The sequence below is a fragment of the Callithrix jacchus genome, chromosome 6, assembly GCF_049354715.1.
Source record: "Callithrix jacchus isolate 240 chromosome 6, calJac240_pri, whole genome shotgun sequence".
Lineage (NCBI taxonomy): Eukaryota > Metazoa > Chordata > Mammalia > Primates > Cebidae > Callithrix > Callithrix jacchus.
In genome coordinates this window covers 38,702,932-38,725,916 of record NC_133507.1, presented here as the reverse complement: position 1 = coordinate 38,725,916, position 22,985 = coordinate 38,702,932, and the positions used below count along the sequence as shown (strand labels likewise).

The 22,985-nt window shown below is 39.4% G+C and overlaps 1 long non-coding RNA gene across 1 annotated transcript in view; it reads right to left on the bottom strand.

Annotated features, from left to right (window-relative positions):
* Positions 1-1,877: 1,877 nt before the first annotated feature.
* The window catches only part of LOC108592246 (uncharacterized), a 29,194-nt gene continuing 8,086 nt past the window's right edge, over positions 1,878-22,985 (bottom strand). Inside the window, exon 4 of the long non-coding RNA XR_001912308.4 lies at positions 1,878-1,973. This is a non-coding gene — a long non-coding RNA (uncharacterized LOC108592246). The remainder of the gene's footprint in view (positions 1,974-22,985) is intronic.

Here is a 22,985-nt window from a genome sequence, read left to right as displayed (position 1 = left end):
ACCTCTCACCCTTACGACATGTGGACAAACCAAGAAGTACAGAGGACTTAACACCTATGGATAACCCTTAATCAATGAAGTATAGGAGCTAGAAGATAAATATTCATCTTTTCTATCCCAGGAGTAGTAGACAATTCTGGAGTGCATTCTGCATGCACCAGAAGTCCCTCTCTAGTGGATGGAGTCCTAGTTGCCCATTATGTTAATCAACTTGATGTACCAATAAATTGGCTTTCCTTCCCTGTTTCACTCTTCCTAGTCCCCTACCCCTGTTCCATGAGATACTTTTACAAAGTAATCTACCTGCATACAAGACCTTGATTCAGGCTGTCTTTTTAAAGCAAACTAGGGTAAGACACTGCTTTCTTCCTGGGTTGTGTTTCTTTTTTTCTTCTCCTACCATCTGTTGGATAATCAATTTGCTTCTGCTGTTTTCAAAGTTACTCTTATTCTTCTGGTGGTTACTCATAGGCTACTGAACCACCTAAGAGAAGGGAAAATAGCCAAAGCTTATTGATATCTCAGTCTTTCCCCCAAACAAATCAGTAAGTTTCACTGGTTCTTATCATGCTTTGATCTCTATCCATATGCCCCAAGTTCCTGTTTGTGTCCTTTAGCATTTTATTTCCAGGTTCATGATGATTGAGTGGGTTTAGTTGTAGTAATTTCTCATTTAGACAATAAGAAAGTCTGTAATTCTTTACTCATTCACACTTTTCATATCTCACTGCCTACTCCTGGATTCAGCTCTCTTTTTCCTGAAGTGTGGCCTATAATAGTTATTTCAAAGGGATATATAATACATTTTCTGAAATTTATTTCTCCTCATACTTTTCTGGTTTAGTTAGAAAATAAAGTTTTTAAGAGTAAATGTATTTTCCTTACAAACTTTGAAATATAATTGTCTTCTTCTAACCAGTGTGGCTATTCAAAATTCTAATGCCTATTTTTTTAATGTGATCTTTTTGAAATTCATATCTTCTTTTTGTCTCTGGAAGCTTTTAAAATTTTCTTTTAGTCTTTGATATTGTGAAATTTTGTTGTAATTTATCATTATTTCAATATTTCAAAATGCTCATGTTTCCTAGAGATGTAATTGTTTTTCACCTTAAGATCATCTTTATTCCTTGGCATAATCTACTTCCTTGGTTAATGACATTTGCCAGGAACAAAATTCTAGGCGTTGACTTATAGGGAGGGAGGGGGGGGGAGGGAGAGAGAGAGAGAGAGAGAGAGAGAGAGAATGAGAGAGACGGAGGGGGAGGAGAGATGAGGCAAGGAGCATATATTTTAATCTGGATACCATTATTTCCTGTTTTCCCTTTCAAGGGTCTACTTCTCCCTTGGGATATTCTCAGTCCCTCCACTAGAGACACTGTTTATGTCTCAGAACAATGCCTTTATTTGTGATGTCCTTTTCTGGTCAGAGAATGAGGTGAGGAATAGGAGAAATGGTCAGGGGCTTACTGGCGCTACTTCTTCTGACTTCTCACTCCAGCTAGATCCAGGGTCTATCACATTTTCACGTGGCTACCCCAGTTGATACCCTTGCTATCCATCTTCATGAGATGAATGTAACAGGCAGTGTTCTAGGAAAGTTCATACTCTTGTACTATATGCATGTGTATGTGTGCATGATGATGCATACCAAATGCCCTGTTTTTCACAGCTCTGATTTCTATGCAAACTTGCAAGCCCTTGTCAAACTTTCAACATTAAATAGAAGAGGTATATTCTCACTCTGGCCACAGCTTGACTGACTCTGATTATACCTCCAGTTTTGTGATGCCACAGGAAAAAAGAGGAAAAAAATAACATGCCATTAGCACTCTTAGTCCATTTTGTGCTTACATTTAAAAATACCTGAGACCAAGTAATTTATAATGAACAGAAATTTATTGGGTCATGGTTCTGGAGGCAGGGAAGTTGAAGATCAAGGAACCGCATCTGGTGAGTGTTCTTGTTGTTATTCCCTGGCAGAAAACAAAAGGGCAGGAGAGTACATGTGAGAGATCAAGAGATTGAACTCACAGCTTCAGTCCCTTTTATGATCATCATTCATCCATTCATGAGGGTGGAGCTCTCATAACCTAAATGCCTCCCACTAGTCCCCATCTCCCCACACCATAGCATTGGGGATTAAGCTTCCAACACATGCCTTTTGAAGGATGCAGTTAGCACATTTTCTACCTCAATCCATATCCCAGTTGTAGCCTGCTAGTCCTCCCTTCCATCCTCACCACTATTTTCTCTCTACATTGGTACTACCTTTTAATTCCTAAGGACCACTCACAGGGTTTGTTTTCATTACTGAGCATGGCTCTGGGTTCCATAAATTTCCATTTCTCTCTTCTAGTATGCCCAGAGTTGGGTGAGACAGGCAACCTACTCTCAGTTTCCCATCTGGCCCAGAATTGGTTTTGCTTTATTCTTAAACTCTTGTGTGGCTATTTAACTTTCTATGAATGTATTTAGACAGATTTATATTTTTTTCCCAAGACCCATCACTCTACTCTACTAAATGAATTAAAAAACTAGCTTACTATGGAAATGATAGATCTAGCTGAAGAGAGGCAGCATAGCCTAGTGATGACGGGTGTGAAGGTATGGTGTCAGATGGCCAGGGTTCACATCCCAGCGCATGAGGCCACTAATGGTATGACTTTGAATGAGCTACTTAATCTCTCCAGACCTCAGTTTTCTGGTCTCTAAAATGTAAGTGGCTAATACAGATCTTTTCCCCTTGTTATTTTTCTTTATCAGCTAAGCTCTGTTGTGGACCTTCCATTTCATGTAGTCAGCAGTCAGGTGGCAAGGTGTGGTGGTGCTGAAATATGGTGGCTTTCTTACAGAGAAAAATACAAAATTATGAAAGGGGATTGTGTAAGTAAAAATCCCTGAGACAAATCCTCATGAGCCTTGCTGCAAATTTCCTAGACTAGAGTGGGAGCGAGACTGGATTCTACTTTAGTGTTATCCTATAATGTTATTGTGAAGTATTTTTAATTAATATAGACCCTAGAAAACAGTAAGTATGCAATAGGGTTAGCTTTCCTTATTCTTGAAGGAAAAAACCTAAGTAGGGATCTGTGTTTAAATTCGTGTGGAAATGCTACACACAGTCTTTCACTTTTAGAGTTTCACAATACATGTTAACATACTGTAATTGTAACAGTAATTTTTTTAGAGTTTACTTATTTATTTATTATACTTTAAGTTCTGGGGTACATGTGCAGATTGTGCAGGTTTGTTACATAGGTGTACACGTGCCATGGTGGTAGTTTGCTGCAACCACTGCCCCATCATCTGCATTACGTATTTCTCCTAATGCGGCCTAGAGTTAGAACCTGAACATGCCATTTTATAAAAGACAAAACTGTTTCCATTCTCCTCACAATGACTGCTAACCTTGGCTTCTGTAAAACTGCTAGTTTATTTTGCAGAATGCAAAGAGGTAAATAAAGCTGCTTACCTTCTCTTATCTGTAACTGCCAGAATTGCTGGCCTTTGTTTACTGGTAATAACCAGAATAAGCACCCCCAGATAATTCCATCCTGGCACCAAGTAATTAAAAATCTATGGATCCCACCCCTACACAGATGACGTGTAAACGAATGCTAATCTTAGCATTTGTGAACCGCTTAAGTGACAATGAGAATGTCTAATAGTCCCCTGGCCCTCAGAATGTCCGGAGCCCCTCACCCTCATCTTCACCCCGGAATCCACTTGAATGTCCGGAACGCCCTCACCCTCATCTCCGCCCAGAAGGTGATTTGAATCCACTAGCCCTCGGAATGTCTGAAGCCCCTTCCCCCATCCCCTCCCCTCACCCCCAAGGTGATTTTTACAGGTATAAAAAGTCTTGTCACCCTCTTTTACGGGGCCACGGGTTGGAGAGACGTGAGTCCTCCGTGGTGGCCGGCAATAAACCCTGCAATTTGGCATACTTTTGTCTTGGTGTTGACTTTCTATGCTCGGTCCGGTATAACACTATCCCTCCCCAATCGCCCTGCCCCCTGCTATTCCTCTCCTAGCTCCCCACCCACCAGGCCCTGGTGTGTGATGTTCTCCTCCCTGTGTCCATGTGTTCTCATTGTTCAACACCCACTTATGTGTGAGAACATGCGGTGTTTCATTTTCTGTTCTTGTGTGACACAATGATTTAAGTGTGCAGATAATTTACAGCTTCTTCGCTTTGTAGTTGATCTGGTCTTCCCAGTGCCCACCACCCACTTCTTAAAAGAAGAAAACAAAAACAATGCCCAATCCAACATGAAGTTCTAGCCAATATTTTAGATAATTCTTTTAGCGCTAAACTTCTCTTGCATAAAATACTGTCTCTTATCTAGCCTCTCGCTCCCACAAGAAAGCCAGATATATGAGGAGAGAAGTGTGTGGCTTATAGGATCTATATGGGAAGAGACGATCTCTTTGGCTCCACAGTGAGTGTGCTACATTCGCTTTCCCCTTTTTAGGCTGGCAATGTTTTCTTTTTGTTTGGTTGCTAATGTAGGCTGCTGTACTATCTGGATTAGAAGAGGCTTCCTGTGATATCCACTGACTGACTCAGCCTTTTAGCTACTATTGGTGCTATAGACCAGTGCATCTCAAATTTTAACATGAATAAGAATCACCTGGAGAAATAATTAAAATGCAAATTCCTGGGCCTCACCCCCCACAAGATTCTGATGAAGTAGGTTTGGGGTGAGGCCTGCAAATTTAAATTTCTAACCAGCTCCTAGGTGACGATGATGATGATCCTAACTGAAAGTACAAGTTTTCTGTATACTTCCAGGTAGTAAGGCCCGCATCTGAAACCTGTGACTGCCATAAAGGCCTGTCTAAGAAGTCTACCTTCTAGGCACCTTCTGACTCTAGTGCTTCAGGGCACCTTCCCTGCCATAACCACCACTGGAAGGATTCTCAGCCCAACTGAGTAAGTATTGAGTCTAATCTGTACCACCCAGGATTCAAGGTAGCTTGGGAAAGCTTAACCTCTTGACCTCTCTCTGCTTGACCATGCCATATCAATGTTTCCTGGATGCAACTGCTGCATGTTGGCCTAGGAGAAGCCTGAGTGAATTCCTTCTAGGGGACAAGAGCTGCTCCTCTGCCTTTGGTGTTTCACTCACTTCTTAAACACTCCTCTCCATCTCCAGGCCAAAGCAAGAGAGCAGAAAGTGGTTCACGTATCCGTTTCTATCACCCTCTACCTCTCTCCTTTGTATCTCCTTCCCTTAGCTGCCAGACCTGAGAAAGGGAAGGATGTTCTTTCATTGTTTCTATACCACAATCATTTGTTTTTATTTATTATTATTATTATTATTATTTCGAGATGGAGTTGCACTCTGTTGCCCAGGCTGGAGTGCAGTGGTGCAATCTCAGCTCATTGCAACCTCTGTCCCCTGGGTTCAAGCAATTCTCCTGCCTCAGCCTCCCGAGTAGCTGGGATTACAGGCGTGCACCACAATGCCTGGCTACTTTTTGTATTTTGAGTGGAGACAGGGTTTCGCCATGTTGGTCAGGCTGGTCTCGATCCTCTGGATTCAAGTGATTTGCCTGCCTTGGCCTCCCAAAGTGCTAGGATTACAGGCATGAACCACCATGCCTGGCCTGTTAAAAATATTCTAGTAGTTTCCCATCTCTTACAGAATAAAAGCCAAGGCCTATAAGATCCTGCATCCCTAGGCCCCTGGTACCCCTGATCCTGCATCCCTAGTTCTTCTCATGTTCCCTCCTCCAGCCACAATGGCCTTCTTCATGCCCCTCAAGCCCCCAGGCACACTGCCTTAAGGCCTTTGCCACAACTATTAATAACTTCTTGGGAACACAGATTGGAAAACAGACTAGTGAATAGTTCAATCTTCCTCAAAATATGAGATACTATCACTTTGTTAAACGGAAAAGTAAAAAGCACATCTTTAAACAGAACTCAAGTACTTGTAGGAATAAAAGGTAACTATTACCAAAGCAATTAATACTTTCTAGCTGAGTATTACAGCTAGAAAGACTTGGGCTAGAATCCTAGCCCCTTACTTGCAGTGTAATATTGGGAAAATGACTTAATGTCTCTAATCCTCCTCATCACATAAATTCAATAAGGCAGTCCTCGCTTCTCACATTTCTTTTATGTATACAGTTTAGTTACAATGGTTTAGTTAAATAATGCCAGGGCCCAATGGCATGATTCAAATTTTGGTTACCATGGTATATTAACTGAGAGTAATTGCATAAAACACAAACTGCTACCAACTCCTCAAGTCCTCAAATCGCTATGTAAATAACAATGCATATCTTGATTAGTGGAAAGTCTCATCATTTTTTAAAAAGCCTGATGGTTATTCGTTACTGTTCATCTATCATTCTGTTCACACTCAAACAGTAAACATGTAGTTGTGATATGGCTCTGTAGTGGAGGAACACCAGAGTTCTTGGTCTACATGACGGTTTAGATAAAATGACAGGGACACTCATGGAGTGGTTTTAAGGAGCAGAGAGTTTAATAGGCAAGAAAGAAAACAGAAGGCGAAGGAAGAGGCTCCCATGTAGAGCGACAGAGAGGGGCTCCAAAGCCAAAAGAGGGAACCCTGCGCTTAGGTAATAACTAGTTATACGCAATGGCTAGAGGAGGTGGTGTCTGATTTTCATAAGGTTCACAGGATTTGTTGGACTAGGCTTGTCATTCACGTAGCTCATGAAAAAAACTGACACTCCCATCCTAGCCTTTTAGTATGCAAATGCAGGATGCCATGATGTTCCACACATGTGGGGATGTGTGGGGGCGGCCATGCTGCCAAGCACATGGTCAAGGGCAAGAGGACAACAGTGGGAATCGCCATGTTGGGTGGACCCAGTCTCTAAGGGCTTACATTTGCATATTAAAGGTTGCCAGCCGGGTCTAAGAGTCAGGGCTTTCATGCTAGACAAGAGCTGCAAAAAACCTTCCAAGGACTCTTTCTCCTATCTGCATAAAATAATTTCTTAATAACTCCTACCACAGTTGGTGTTAATTCCTTGGCTCCCAGTGACAAATCCATGTGACATTTTGAAAAAACAAAAACAAAAACAGATAATCAAAAGAAAAAATTGGCCAAAAAGATGCAGCGCAGCAAAGAAATGAAAAGTGGTAATGCTGGCAATGAAATTCAAATTGAACATAAATGGAGTTATAAGAGAAATAGTGGGCTGAGGGAATGTTGACATTACTGCAATGTGAAAGACCCTAGATATGTAACCAGAGGAACTTTGTAAAGGCAGACTTATCAACACAAATGAGTAAAGTAGTTGTAATGAAATGATGAAGCTGTCTCAGAGCAGGGGTCCCCAACCCCAGGGCCTCGGACCAGTGCCAGTCCATGGCCTGTTAGAAATCAGACTATACAGGAGGTGGTGAGCAACGGGTAAGTTTATTCACTGCCTGAGCTCTACTTCCTGTCAGATCAGTTGTAGCATTAGATTTTCATAGGCGGGCACACCCCACTGTGAACTGCTCATCAGAGGGATCTGGGTTTCATGAACCTTATGATAATCTTCTGATCATCTGAGGTATAACAGTTTCATCCTGAAACTAACCAGCCCCCACAATTTTTCATGGAAAAGTTGTCTTCCATGAAACCAGTCCCTAGCGCCAAAAAGGTTGGGGAGCCCTGTCTCAGAGGAAGTGATGCTGGCAAGAAAACTTCACATTAAAGGAAGTCTTAGAGATATTTGATGACATTGAAAGCATAAAGGATAAAATGAAAGCTGATACCCACTTAGAAAGGAGTATAATGATTTTCCGATGCATAGAAAAGACACCTGCTCTATATTGTGTTATATGAAGGAAGAACAAGGCTGGAACCATTCAAACTACTGTCAATTATTTTTGAAGAACTAAATCAGTTTAATTCTCTATGTTTTTGATGCTTTAAATTGCAGTATGCTAACTTATTTGTTTTATAATTTTTAAAATTTCCATATGTATTTATAACCAGCAGTAAGAAAAATTTTAGAGTTCTGACAATTTTTTGAAGTCATAGGACAACTGTAATTTTTGCCTTTAATTATTAAGATATCTTGGCACAGTTTGAGGTTGCACAGTCATTTTTGAAGTCCCACACTTCCATGCAAGGCAGAGATTGCTTAGATGATAAAGGAATTTACCTTATAGCATCATTGGGCAGATTAAAAGAAGTAGTGCATATCAACACCAACTATGAGATCTAACAGGTATTAGGCTCTTAATGAGTGTTCTCTATTTTATGTGTCTATTACCAGTTGCTTATTCTTGGGAGGGATAGCCTGGGGAGAAATGCCAAATGTGGGTGAAGGGGAGAAGAAAAGCAAAGCACACTGCCATGTGTGTACCTACGCAACTGTCTTGCATGCTCTGCTCATGTACCCCAAAACCTATAATCCAATAAAAAATTTAAAAAAAAAAAAAAAAAAGAATTTGGGGGAGTTTGTGTGATCACATATAACCTATTTTATAATTATAATTTGATAGATTATTAATGTTGGAAATTATTTTAAAAATGTACTCCAACTAAAAATCCAAGCCTTTCATTTTTCTTTTTTTTTTTTTTTTCTTGACAGGGTTTTGCAATGTCACCCAGGCTAGAGTGCAGTGGTGTATCACAGCTCACTGTAGCCTTGACTTCTCAGGCTCAAGTGATCCTCCCACCTCAATCTCCCACGTAGCTGGGACTACAGGCATGTGCCAACACACCCGGCTAGTTCTTTAATTTTTTGTAAGGACAGGGTCTCTCTACGTTGCCCAGGCTGGTCGTGAGCAACTGGGCTCAAGTGATCCAACTGCCTTGGCCTCCCAAAGTGCTGGGATTACAAGTATGAGCCACCAGGCCTGGCTTATTATTTTCTTCAGAACATTTTTTGATAGCTATCTACCCTCTCCAAAATATTCAAAAACGTATGAGTCATTCATGGAATGGAAACACCACATTTATGGACACTTCCTTTAGAAAAGTATTCAAATAAATTGTAAATATGATATAGTTTCATTTCCTTATTTTATTTTCATCTATCTCTGGGTTTTCCCTTTCAAAATAAAAAGTACCAAGTTCCTTTTAAATATGCTTTTGGGGATTAAGGAATTAATATTACATGAAGCTCATTTGGGGAACTACTAATGGAAGTACCATAACAGGTAGACTTTTCAAAGGAATCAGCTTGACTTTTCAAAGGAATCAGCTCAGCAACACTGATTCTTATGTGGGAATTTTAGGACCCAAGAAAAAGCAATGGAGACAAAGAGAGGAACGTATGTTCTTATTAATTAGAGGTTGGTTGTATATTGAAATTAGAGGCTTTTAATACCTATGGGATTTTTTTTAACTACATGATCATGTGTTTTGTCGATGAGTGAGAACTTCTTTGAGGGGCAATTTGTGAGCTTTAATGCTCTTGAAAAACAATGCATCTGTTAATGGAATCTAAATAGGCTGCTGAACTGATTGATCAACTGAATATGGCTTGTATGAGCTTTAGTCTTAGGGAGAAGTAAAATGTATTTAACCAATAAAATGGCAAAGTACTTGTGGATAGACATTTTAAAAGAAGCAGTTGAGCTAAGACTGCAGCCTAGTGGTGAGTTTGTGACTGCAGAAAAAGTGACTGCATTCATTCTAGGCCATTGATTAAAAAGGTATTTAAATTCAAGATGAGAATGAATACACAAAGTCCATTGTCCCCTCGTGAGGACTGATCTTCAAATCATGGTGGAGTTTGGCTAAAAATGGAGAAAGGTTGGCTGTTACCAGATCCTCGAGGCTGTTAATTTTGCTTATTTTCTACTTTATCTGAAGCTTCCACCCACTTGTCAGTTTTTGTCCCTTTCAAGATGAAGACCTTGACAAGACCACTGTAGTTTATCTTCTGACCCTGGTTGCACTTAGTTTATTTGTTTAGTCAGTTTCACTTTAGAGCCAACTTCTTTTATTTTTGTAATTAAAGCAATTCAGATCATATGCTTCTTTAATTCCAGTAAATTTTTTATGTCAGAGGATGCTAAGATTATTCTAAATGTCATTCTCATTCTTTAACTCCACAATAGTGCTTGGCTTTTTACTGTTTACTGTAGTCTTTATTTCTTACACTTATTTAGATTTATGTTTATTACAATTTCATATTATATTACTATGGAAAATATTGACATGGTAATGCTCAGACTTTGTTCTTTTAATGATGACTCTCTCTCTCATTCTCTCTCTCTCTCGCTCTCTCTCTCTCTCTGTTAGAGACAGAGACTTGCTCTGTCACCCAGACTGGAGTGCAGTGGCATGATCATAGCTCACTGTAACCTTGAACGCTTGAGCTCATGCTATTCTCCTACTTTAGCCTCCTGAGTGGCTGGGATTATAGGCATCTGCCACCATGCCCAGCTAATTTAAAAAAAATTTTTTTTGTAGAGACAAGGTCTCGCTATGTTGCCCAAGCTGGTCTTAAACTCCTGGCCTCAGGTGATGCTCCTGCCTCAGCTTTCCAAAGCACTGGGATTACAGGCACGAGCCACCATACCCACATTTACACTAAATACAGAATATTCAAGAAATATAGCATAAGAATTTGAATCTTTTAATTATTATATATCTTATTCTGATTTTTAAAATCTACTTATATCTTAATTTTTCTCATTTCCTCATCAATCCTTTTTAAGCATATATTTAAAATTTTGTTCAGTGTGTCTTGATTTTTATTGTCAAATCATCCTTGCTCCTTATTACTCTGATTTTTAGTTAGCTTATATAGTTTTATTTTACCTGCACAACTACCTGTGATTTGTTTGTTTCCTCCTTCCAAATCTTTTTCCCTGGCAAAACTTAATGTTTAGGTGTGAAGGTTGGTTATTCTGTGTGCTATAAAATCAGTCCTGTGCTTTCATAGGATTATTAAAAGATAATATCATTAGCTTTTAAATTCTTTCTCTACTTCAGGTCTTCCACATTTAATTTAAGTGCATTTTCAAAAAATGTCAAATTATCTCAAATGTATGTGCTTCTAAGTTTGGAAGATGTGAATCCATAGCTTTGCTGATAGCCCAGGATTGCAAGATTCACCACAGTAAATTGACTACAGAAAGCCCACCCCTGTCAGTGAGATGATGCTGTGATGGCTAATTTTAGGAGTCAACTTTCCTACATTAAGAAAAACCTGGAAATCTGGCAAAGCATTATTTTTGACTGTGTCTAAGAGGGTGTTTCCAGAGATTAGCATGTGAGTCTGAGTGAGTGCATGTACGTAGAGAAGATCCACCCTCAACGTGGGTAGGCACCATCCAGTCAGCTGGGGACCTTGTAGGAACAAAAACAGAAATGCTGAATGTATTGATCTATCTCCTGGAGCTGGGATACGCTAATCTCCTACCTTTGACAGCAGAACTCCAGGGATTTCTGGACTCAAGTCCTTTGGACTCAAGGATTTACATCAGCAGCCTCCCTGGTTCTTAGTTCTTCGGCCTCATACTGAGAGTCATATGATTGGCTGCCCTAGTTCTGGGGCTTTCAGGCTTTGAGCCATGCTACCGGCACCTCAGGGTCTCCAGACTGCAGATGGCCTGTTGTGGGACTTCTCAACCATCATAATAGTGCAAGCCAATTCCCCTAATAAGTCCCCTCTCATATCTATGCAGTCCTGTGTCACCTAACAACAGATGTATGTTCTGAGAAATGCATTATTAAGCAATTTCATTGCTTTGCAAACATGACAGGGTATACTTATACAAACCTAGATGATGTAGCATACTGCACACCTTTGCTATGTAGCCTATAACTTCTAGCCTACAAACCTGTACAGCATGTTACTGTACCAAATGCTATAGAACTATAATGCAATGGTAAGTATGTGTGTATCTAAATGTAGAAAAGGTATTGTAAAACCACAGTATAAATGATTTAAAAATGGCAGAAATGCAAGACCAGCCTGGGCAACATAATAAAGCCCCATCTCTACAAAAAAATAAGAAAATTAGCCAGACATGGTCATGCACACCTGTAGTCCCAGCTATTCAGAAGACTGAGATGGGAGGATCACTTCAGCCCAGATGTTCAAGGCTGGAGTGTGCTATGATCCAACCGCTGCACTCTAGACTGGGTGCAGAGACCCTGTCTCTTAGCTTACTATAATTTTTTAATTTTTAAAGATTTTTTTTTTACTCTTTTATAATAATTCTTATCTTAAAACATAAACACATTGTACATTTGTACAAAAATATTTTTTCTTTATGCCCTTACTCTATAAGCTTTTTTTCTAATTTTAAAATTTTTTATTTTTTACTTTTAAACTTTTTTTCTTAAAAACTAAGACACAAACACACATTAGCCTAGGCCTACACAGGGTGAGAATCATCAACATCACTGTTTCCACCTCCATATCTTGTCCTCCTGGAAGTTTTTGAGGGGCAGTAACACACATGGAGCTGCCATCTCCTATGATAATAATGCCTTCTTCTGGAATACCTCCTGAAGGGCCTTTGGGGGCTGTTTTACAATTAACTTCTTTTTTTGTACGTTTGAGGAGTACACTCTAAAGTAATGATAAGAAGTCGGTACTGTACGTTTGTTTACGCCAGCACCACCACAAACATTTGAGTAGTGCATTGTACTATAACATGAGTGTGCTGCCATGACATCACTAGATGATAGAAATTTTTCAGCTGCAGATAATCATATGGGACCCTTGTATATACAGTTTGTTTTTGACTGAAACAGTTATATGGTGCATGACTATATATATATATCCTACTGGTTCTGTCTCACTGGAGAACCCTGATACAGATTCCCTGTATAGAGATTATATCCAGTATCATCCTAATGAAACTATTTTGGACCTCTGTTGGTCTTTAGAACAGCTTTCTACAAAGTACAGATTTTTGCACTTGATTTCGGACTTGATCTAAATGAGATAAACCAAGACATCAGCCACTCTGTAATCAATGCAAAAATCAATGCTGGAATAGTGAATTGTCTGAGAAGCTTTCTCTTTTCCTACAAATCCACCTATGAAAAACAGTCTGGGGTATTTGTTGGGAAATCTGTCACACAAAGATCATGGTGGATAACATGGCACTTTAACCGCAGTTTCTGGTGAAATAAAAGTTAATGGAGCAAAATGCCTTTCTCTGGAGTTATGAATGTAATACTGAGGAGAGCAAAATAAATGCTTCCACCACACTTAATTAGGTTTTGGAAGGAGGAGGCAAATTAATAAAACAGCATGGCAATGCCCAGAGGTATAGATTTTCAACAGATTACTTATATACAGCTATAAAAATGCATGGCATGAGATCCTTTTAATGACCCTTAAAACCTTTTTAAAAACAATAATATTTTGAAAAATTCATATTTATTAATTATCCCAGAAGTAATGTATTAACAAGGAGGATATATTGTCCACTAGAAATTATCACTGTATGTGATAATTATATATATCACTATGTAGGTAAAATTGTGTTATGTGAATATGTATGAAATACTATAGTTATCTGAAAGTGTCCTTTACAATATCCTTGTGAAGAAAAAATGCTTAATCCTTGAGTAGTGCCTTGGTTCTTATATGAGATAAACCTACTGAGTTTATTTTTCAGATTTAAAGAGTTTACCTGGCATTCTAAATATATAAAAGAAACATAAGAAATGCTGTTCTGGGGGGAGGACTCAAGATGGCGCTGTGAGAACAACCCAGGATTGGAGCTCTCGTTGAATCCGCAGAGAGGTGAGTCGGACCTGCATTTCCAGACTGATCTTTGTTGCCCACGGAATGGGGAAACTCCCAAGTATAAAGGAGACGTGGGACGCCAGGCAGTACCTCTGTCTGGCGAAGCCGGCAGCCGGGGTGGCGGCGGCCGGCCACCCCAGCGCTCCCCACAGGGAGCGCTTGTCCGGGTGCCCTGTTGAACTGGAAACCTGAGACTTGAGAGGGCTGGACTTGAGACTGAACGAGACTTGGACAGGCGGCCAGCCTAGGGGATTGCAGGGACAGAGCATTCGGGGTAGCCCAGTGGGACGAACAAAACCGCGATTTCAAACAATCCCCGGGCAGGCGGTCCGAGACACTCTGTGGGGGAGGGGCATCCAACATTACCGAGGCAACCCTCCCCAACTGAGATACACGCCCACTGCTGACGCAGCCTGCTGTTGCTGAGGCAACCCGCTACAACAGAGAGACTCCGCCGCAGGGCATGGCAGAGACCACAGCAGAACAGCAGAGCCTGCAGCAACAGGGCGAACCACACAACAGCAGGGCGGAGCCTTTGCAGGCAAACAGTGGCTAGTCTGCCTCCTAGCTGGGCAGAACACCTCAGCGGACATCCAAAAATAAAGCCCGAACCCCCCAACACAGAGCATTTGAGAAAAAAAGGGTTTTTTTTAATGAGCTCTGTTGCAGCAGAATCAAACATAGCAGCCTAACAGCCCTGAATGAACAACAGAGCTCACAGCTCAGCAATTGAGCTCTGGACTGTCTCCTTAAGCAGCTCCCTGACCCCTCTGAATCCAAAAGACTGGCATTTGGCAGGCATCATCCTGGGACAAAGATAGCAGAAAAAGAAACTGGTAGCATCCCTCACTGTGCCACAGCTGCTAGAGGTGCACCCCAGACAAGCAGGGCCTGGAGTGGACCTCAACAGTCATACAGTAAAGGGGCTAGACTGGTAGAAGGAAAACCAAGTAACAGAAATACTTCATCATCAACAATCAGGGGGTCCACTCAAAGACCCAATCGAAAAGTCAGCAACTACGCAGACAACAAGCGGATAAATCCACAAAGATGGGAAGAAACCAGCGCAAAAAGGAGGAAAACACCCAAAACCAGAATATCTTGCCTCCTAGAAAGGACCAAAACTCCTCACCAGCAAGGGAACAAAGCTGGACAGAGAATGACTGTGACGAAATGACGGAATTACACTTCAGAAGGTGGATAATGAGAAACTTTTGTGAGCTAAAAGAACATGTTTTAAATCAATGCAAAGAAACTAAGGAACTTGAAAAAAGATATGGGGAAATGATAACAAGAATGGATAACTTAGAGAGGAATATGAATGAATTAAAGGAGCTGAAAAACACAATATGAGAACTTCGCGAAGCATGCACAAGTTTCAATAGCCGAATTGACCAAGCAGAAGAAAGAATATCTGAAGTCGAAGACCAACTCAATGAAATAAAACGAGAAACCAAGATTAGAGAAAAAAGCACAAAAAGGAATGAACAAAGTCTCCAAGAAATGTGGGACTATGTGAAAAGACCTAACCTACGTTTGATAGGTGTACCAGAAGGGGACGAAGAGAATGAATCCAAGCTGGAAAATACTCTTCAGGACATCATCCAGGAAAATTTCCCCCACCTAGCAAGACAGGCCAACACTCAAATGCAGGAAATACAGAGAACACCACGAAGATATTCTGCAAGAAGAGTAACCCCAAGGCACATAATCATCAGATTCAACAAGGTTGAAATAAAGGAGAAAATACTAAGGGCAGCCAGAGAGAAAGGTCGAGTTACCCACAAAGGGAAGTCCATCAGACTCACAGCAGATCTCTCGGAAGAAACACTACAAGCCAGAAGAGAGTGGGGGCCAATATTCAACATTTTTAAAGAAAAGAACTTTCAACCCAGAATTTCATATCCAGCCAAACTGAGCTTCAGAAGTGAAGGAAAAATAAAATCCTTTGTGAGCAAGCAAGTACTCAGAGATTTTGTCACCACCATGCCTGCTTTACAAGAGCTCCTAAAAGAGGCACTACACATAGAAAGGAAAAACCAGTACCAGCCATTCCAAAATCACACTAAATGCTAAAGAGCATCAACATAATGAAGAATCTACAACAACTAACGGGCAAAACAGCCAGCTAGCATCAAAATGGCAGTATCAAATTCACACATAACAATATTAACCCTAAATGTAAATGGACTAAATGCACCAGTCAAAAGACACAGACTGGCAAATTGGATAAAAAGCCAAAACCCAGCAGTGTGCTGTATCCAGGAAACCCATCTCACATGCAAGGATACACAAAGGCTCAAAATAAAGGGATGGAGGAAGATTTACCAAGCAAATGTACAGCAAAAAAAAGCAGGAGTTGCAGTTCTCATCTCTGATAAAATAGACTTTAAAGCAACAAAGATGAAAGGAGACAAAGAAGGCCATTACATAATGGTAAAAGGATCAATAAAACAAGAAGAGTTAACGATCCTAAACATATATGGACCCAATGCAGGAGCACCCAGATACATAAGGCAAGTTCTTAATGACTTACAAAAGGACTTAGACTCCCACACAATAATAGTGGGAGACTTTAACATTCCACTGTCAATATTAGATAGATCAACCAGACAGAAAATCAACAAGGATATCCAGGGCTTGAACTCAGACCTGGAACAAGCAAACCTGATAGACATTTACAAAACTCTCCACCCCAAATCCACAGAATACACATTCTTCTCAGCACCACATCACACCTACTCTAAAATTGACCACATAATTGGAAGTGAAGTACTGCTCAACAAATGCAAAACAACTGAAATCATAACAAACAGCCTCTCAGACCATAGTGCAATCAAGTTAGAACTCAGAATACAGAAACCAACCCAGAACCGCACAGCTTCATGGAAACTGAACAACTGGCTCTTGAATGTTGACTGGGTAAGCAATGAAATGAAGACAGAAATAAAGAAGTTCTTCGAAACCAATGAGAACGAAGACACAACATGCCAGAACCTCTGGGACACATTTAAAGCAGTCTCTAGAGGAAAGTATAAAGCAATAAGTGCCCATATGAGGAGAATGGAGAGATCCAAAATTGGAACCCTATCGTCAAAATTGAAAGAGCTAGAGGAGCAAGATCAAAAAAACTCAAAACCCAGCAGAAGACAAGAAATAACTAAGATCAGAGCTGAGCTGAAGGAGATTGAGACACGAAAAACCCTTCAAAAAATCAATAAATCCAAGAGCTGGTTTTTTGAAAAGATCAACAAAATAGACAGACCACTAGCCAGATTGATTAAAAAGAAAAGAGAGAACAACCAAATAGATGCAATAAAAAATGATAAAGGGGAAATCACCACAGATTCCACAGAAATTCAAACCATCATCAGAGAATATTACAAACAACTGTATGCACATAAACTAGTAAACCTGGAAGAAATGGATAAATTCCTGGACTCCTGTGTCCTCCCAAGCCTAAACCAGGAGGAAGCTGAAACTATGAATAGACCAATAACAAGGTCAGAAGTCGAGGCAGTAATTAAGAGCCTACCACACAAAAAAAGCCCAGGTCCAGAAGGGTTCACAGCCAAATTCTACCAGACACACAAAGAGGAGCTGGTACCATTCCTTCTAAAACTATTTCAAACAATCCAAAAAGAGGGAATCCTTCCCAAATCATTTTACGAGACCAACATCATTCTGATACCAAAACCCGGCAGAGACCCAACAAGAAAAGCAAACTTCAGGCCAATATCCATGATGAACATAGATGCAAAAATCTTCAATAAAATATTGGCAAGCCGATTGCAATAGCAAATCAAAAAACTTATTCATCATGATCAAGTAGGATTCATCCCGGGGATGCAAGGCTGGTTCAACATACGCAAGTCTATCAACTTAATTCACCACATAAACAGAACCAAAAACAAAAAACACATGATTATCTCAATCGATGCAGAGAAGGCATTTGACAAAATTCAACAGCTATTTTTGCTAAAAACCCTCAATAAACTCGGTATCGATGGAACGTATCTCAAAGTAATAACAGCTATTTATGACAAACCAACAGCCAATATCATACTGAATGGGCAAAAACTGGAAGCATTCCCTTTGAAATCCGGCTCTAGACAAGATGCCCTCTTTCACCACTCCTATTCAATATAGTACTGGAAGTTCTAGCCACAGCAATCAGGCAAGAAAAAGAAATAAAGGGTATTCAAATAGGAAAGGTGGACGCCACATTGTCTCTATTTGCAGACGACATGATAGTATACCTAGAAGACCCCATCGCCTCAGCCCAAAAACTCCTGAAACTGATAAGCAACTTCAGCAAAGTCTCAGGATATAAAATCAATGTGCAAAAATCACAAGCATTCATCTACACCAATAACAGACTTAAAGAAAGCCAAATCAAGAACGAACTGCCATTCACAATTGCTACAAAAAGAATAAAATACCTTGGAATACAACTCACAAGGAACGTAAGGGACCTCTTCAAGGAGAACTACAAACCACTGCTCAACGAAATCAGAGAGGACACAAACAGATGGAGAAACATTCCATGTTCATGGTTAGGAAGAATTAATATCGTGAAAATGGCTATACTGCCCAAAGTAATTTACAGAATCAACGCTATCCCCATCAAGCTACCATTGACTTTCTTCACAGAACTGGAAAAAACCACCATGAACTTCATATGGAACCAAAAGAGAGCCCGCATAGCCAAGTCAATTCTAAGCAAAAAGAACACAGCGGGGGGGCATCACACTACCAGATTTCAAACTATACTACAAGGCTACAGTAATCAAAACAGCATGGTACTGGTACCAAAACAGAGATACAGACCAATGGAACAAAACAGAGGCACCGGAGGCAACACAACATATCTACAACCATACAATCTTAGATAAACCTGACAAAAACAAGCAATGGGGAAAGGATTCCCTGTTTAACAAATGGTGTTGGGGAAACTGGCTAGCCATGTGCAGAAAGCAGAAACTGGACCCCTTCCTGACACCTCACACTAAAATTAACTCCAGATGGATTAAAGACTTAAACATAAGACCTGACACCATAAAAACCCTAGAAGGAAATCTAGGCAAAACTATCCAGGACATAGGAGTAGGCAAGGACTTCATGAACAAAACACCAAAAGCATTGGCAACAAAAGCCAAAATAGACAAATGGGACCTAATGAAACTCCACAGCTTCTGCATGGCAAAAGAAACAGTCACTAGAGTGGATCGGCAACCAACAGAATGGGAAAACATTTTTGCAGTTTACCCATCTGACAAAGGGCTGATATCCAGAATTTACAAAGAACTCAAACAGATTTACAGGAAAAAACCAAACAAGCCCATTCAAAAGTGGGCAATGGAGATGAACAGACACTTTACGAAAGAAAACATATATGAGGCCAACAATCATAGGAAAAAATGCTCATCGTCACTGGTCATCAGAGTGATGCAAATCAAAACCACATTCAGATACCATCTCACGCCAGTTAGAATGGCGATCATTAAAAAATCTGGAGACAACAGATGCTGGAGAGGATGTGGAGAAAAAGGAACACTTTTACACTGTTGGTGGGAGTATAAATTAGTTCAACCATTGTGGAAGACAGTGTGGCGATTCCTCAAGGCCTTAGAAATAGAAATTTCATTTGACCCAGCAATCCCATTACTGGGTATATATCCAAAGGACTATAAATCATTCTACTATAAGGACACATGTACACGAATGTTCATTGCAGCACTGTTTACAATAGCAAAGACCTGGAATCAACTCAAATGCCCATTGATGATAGACTGGATTGGAAAAATGTGGCACATATACACCATGGAATATTATGCAGCAATCAGAAATGATGAGTTTGTGTCATTTGTAGGGACATGGATGAATCTGGAGAACATCATCCTCAGCAAACTGACACAAGAACAGAAAATGAAACACCGCATATTCTCACTCATAGGTGGGTGATGAAAAATGAGAACACATGGACTCAGAAAGGGGAGTACTAAACACTGGGGTCTATTGGGGGGAAAAGGGGAGGGCCAGTGGGAGGGGGAGGTGGGGAGGGATAGCCTGGGGAGAAATACCAAATGTGGGTGAAGGGGAAAAGGAAAGCAAAGCACACTGCCATGTGTGTACCTATGCAACTGTCTTGCATGCTCTGCTCATGTACCCCAAAACCTAAAATCCAATAAAAAATTAAAAAAAAAGAAATGCTGTTCTATTTTATATTCTATGATAACAAAATAAAATCTTCAGTTGGTAATTAATTTACTTATCCACAATAACTACTGAATACACAGTTGTTTAAGAGCACACATTATTAGGACTTTAGGTAAGAAACAATAAAGCAAATAGATTTTGACCCACAAAATTACAGGTTTGGGCAGGGGCAAGAGTGATAGAAAAAAGTTTTTTTAAAAAGTGCAGATAGTTTTTACTTAAATGATAGGCATAAATAAAATACATCAAAAGATTTGTCATGTGCTCTCTTTCTCTTAACTTTGTAAGTTTAAATAGACTATAGATGTTTAGAAAGAAGATGTAACACTCACTCTTCTCCAAGTTTCTGATGTATTTGGCTAAGGACAGACAGGCTTAGTGGAAGCCAGCTGGATGTGTATTTGGCATATCTCAGTGCAGCTTCCTTTGGCCACCAGAGCCCCCAAAGAGAGATATAGAGCCGTAAACAAGGTATAGCACTGTTAACAAGGGATACATAGCTGCACAAGGTAAGTCTTTCCAGATCTGGAAAGCTTAATTTTGTCCTATGCTTTTATACCAGAGATGTAAATTACTGTTTAGAAAGAACTTAAGCAATATGTGCCCTTACTGAAAAAAATAATAATAAGACATCTGGATAGCTGGTCTTCAAACCAAATTTGGCAGAAAGCTTATTCAGAGGAAAAAACAGAATAAATGCTCAGATATCTGTGAATGGTGTCCTGACTCTAGCTATATAGGATCTTGGGAAGCCCGTTTCTATCCACATAGTTTTTTCTCCTCCAACCCTATATTCCCAAATGACCACCAAGAGCAATAAGTCAATGGGATATTAAGAAGTGAACAATGGATTTGCGGATAATATATCTTGGACAAGCTCAGTACTTGTACATATTTCAGAGATGTGGTAAATCTTAAAGCTGTCTAAATGTACCTTTTATACTACTACAAAAAAATGTGAAAAAAACCATAAAGTTTATTAGCCACTCAAGATCTGTAAGAGGAAATTATATCCAAGTATTATATTAGAACATGAATAATGTGTTAATCTAAATCTGAGTCAAACCATACCAAGAAAGCAATGTTTACTACAATTGAAGTTACTTTTTAAATTTAGTATATATTTTATAAACATATCAATATCATTTCTGTTTCTTATCCTTTTTATTTCTCCCTTCTCTAGCTATTCCACCAACAGTCCCAGATGGCCTTAAACAATGTTTCCCAAAGCATGGTACAAATAGTGCTGATGGTACCTATGATGGTTGTATGTGGTTCAAGGAGGTTTTACTTTTATAGTCAATATATATAATAAAACAATATAATGAAACACATCAACCTGTGAATTCCCAGGCATAAAATTTAAATAAGTACTTTTATACAAAATAAAGTGGGTCAACTTAATAAAGTAATAAGGAAACAACAGTAGGGTGACACTCAGTGTGGAAAATACAGCTGTATATTATAAGGAAAGAAACTGATTCTTAGTGTAAAATAGCTTTTGTGGTTTTTTCCTCTAATGAAGCTAATGTCTCTTTAAGAAAGTGGAGTAGCAATTTCCATTGGAGTTTTAGAGAACGTTATTTAAGGCATCCACAAGCCCTATCTAATCAAACTGGTAAAAACCCATGAGAGGTCAAAAAAGAAATCTAAAGAATCTAAAAATCCTTGGAATATACAGAGGATATTTTTACAGGGAATCTGCACATGGTAATAACCAAGAGTGCTTAGAGCTAAAGGTAGATTAATCAGAAATGTATTCAGAAGGCACAGAAGGTGGCCAACCTCTACTCAACTAATCTATGGTCTGGACACAAGGCAGGTGCTGCAGGACCTGTAAGGGAGAAGGAGAGAGCGCGCAGTGGCACTGGGATCCAGTGCTGGTTCTGCCAAAGATTGGTCATAGGCCCCAGGGGAGTCCATTCAAATCAGGATATTTTAAACACACAAATAATACATGTTTATTATGTACCTCTTCAATGAATGCTAAACATATTACTTTTCCTCCTACCCAGATTTGCCATCACAGATTTTTGGTTAGTTAACATGCTTCTTGCATGTGTGTATGTTCATAAAATTGATGTAATATGTATTATACAAAACAAAACTAACAACAAAACCCCTGAATGTGGAAATGTATAAAGAAGAAAACTCTCTAATAGTATAATCGCCTAAAGGTGACATAGTGAACTTAAGAGATGTATCTTTATAGGATTCTCATATTATATATCTTTAGGGGCGGCCAGTCAATTGATTATCATAGAAGACTATGAATGATGTCTCCTTGCACTTCAGAAAACACCTACTATATATGGTAGCTCTGTTTATGAACCTGGAACTTTTTAAATGATAAGACTTAATCATACGTGGTGTATATACTTATGTTTACCACAACTGAAATTAGGTTATGCATCATGTACTACAACTGGCATATGTTTCCGTTTCTGTAGAACTCAGCACATGTACATCAACTGACATATATTTGGCTTCTGTACAAATCAGTACATGTACAGCTGCCTCATTCTTTAATAGCTGTAGAGTACTCCATTTACTAATGTCTCATAATTTAATTAATTTCTTTTTTAAGGATGTCTGGATTACATCTAAACATTTTTATAAAAGTGTGGTTACAACCATGAAAAGTTACGCTGGAAGATTTCAACTAGAAAATTGGACCCATAAATTATTTGTATGAAATTCTGTCTACCAAAATATTTTTAAATGAATTTAAATTAAGTAGTTTGCTATATTAATTATACAAATAATTCTGAAGGACCAGTGATGTGCTTTTGGAAAAAAAGGGAATATGGGAAAAGCTGCTTTGAGGAAAAGATACTTGCTTTTGGAAGTGTTGAACATAGTACATCCAATAAATGTGTCGATGTGGCGGAAGCACTTCATTCACAACAGGGACTATCATACTTTTCCTTTTATGTTTTCTATTGTTGAGCACATTACTCTTAAAATTGCCACATTATGTCATCCATATCATCAATAAGGTAGGCAACCCCAGCTTTGCTTTAATCTAATAATGTCAATTTTGTGAAGAAAACGGT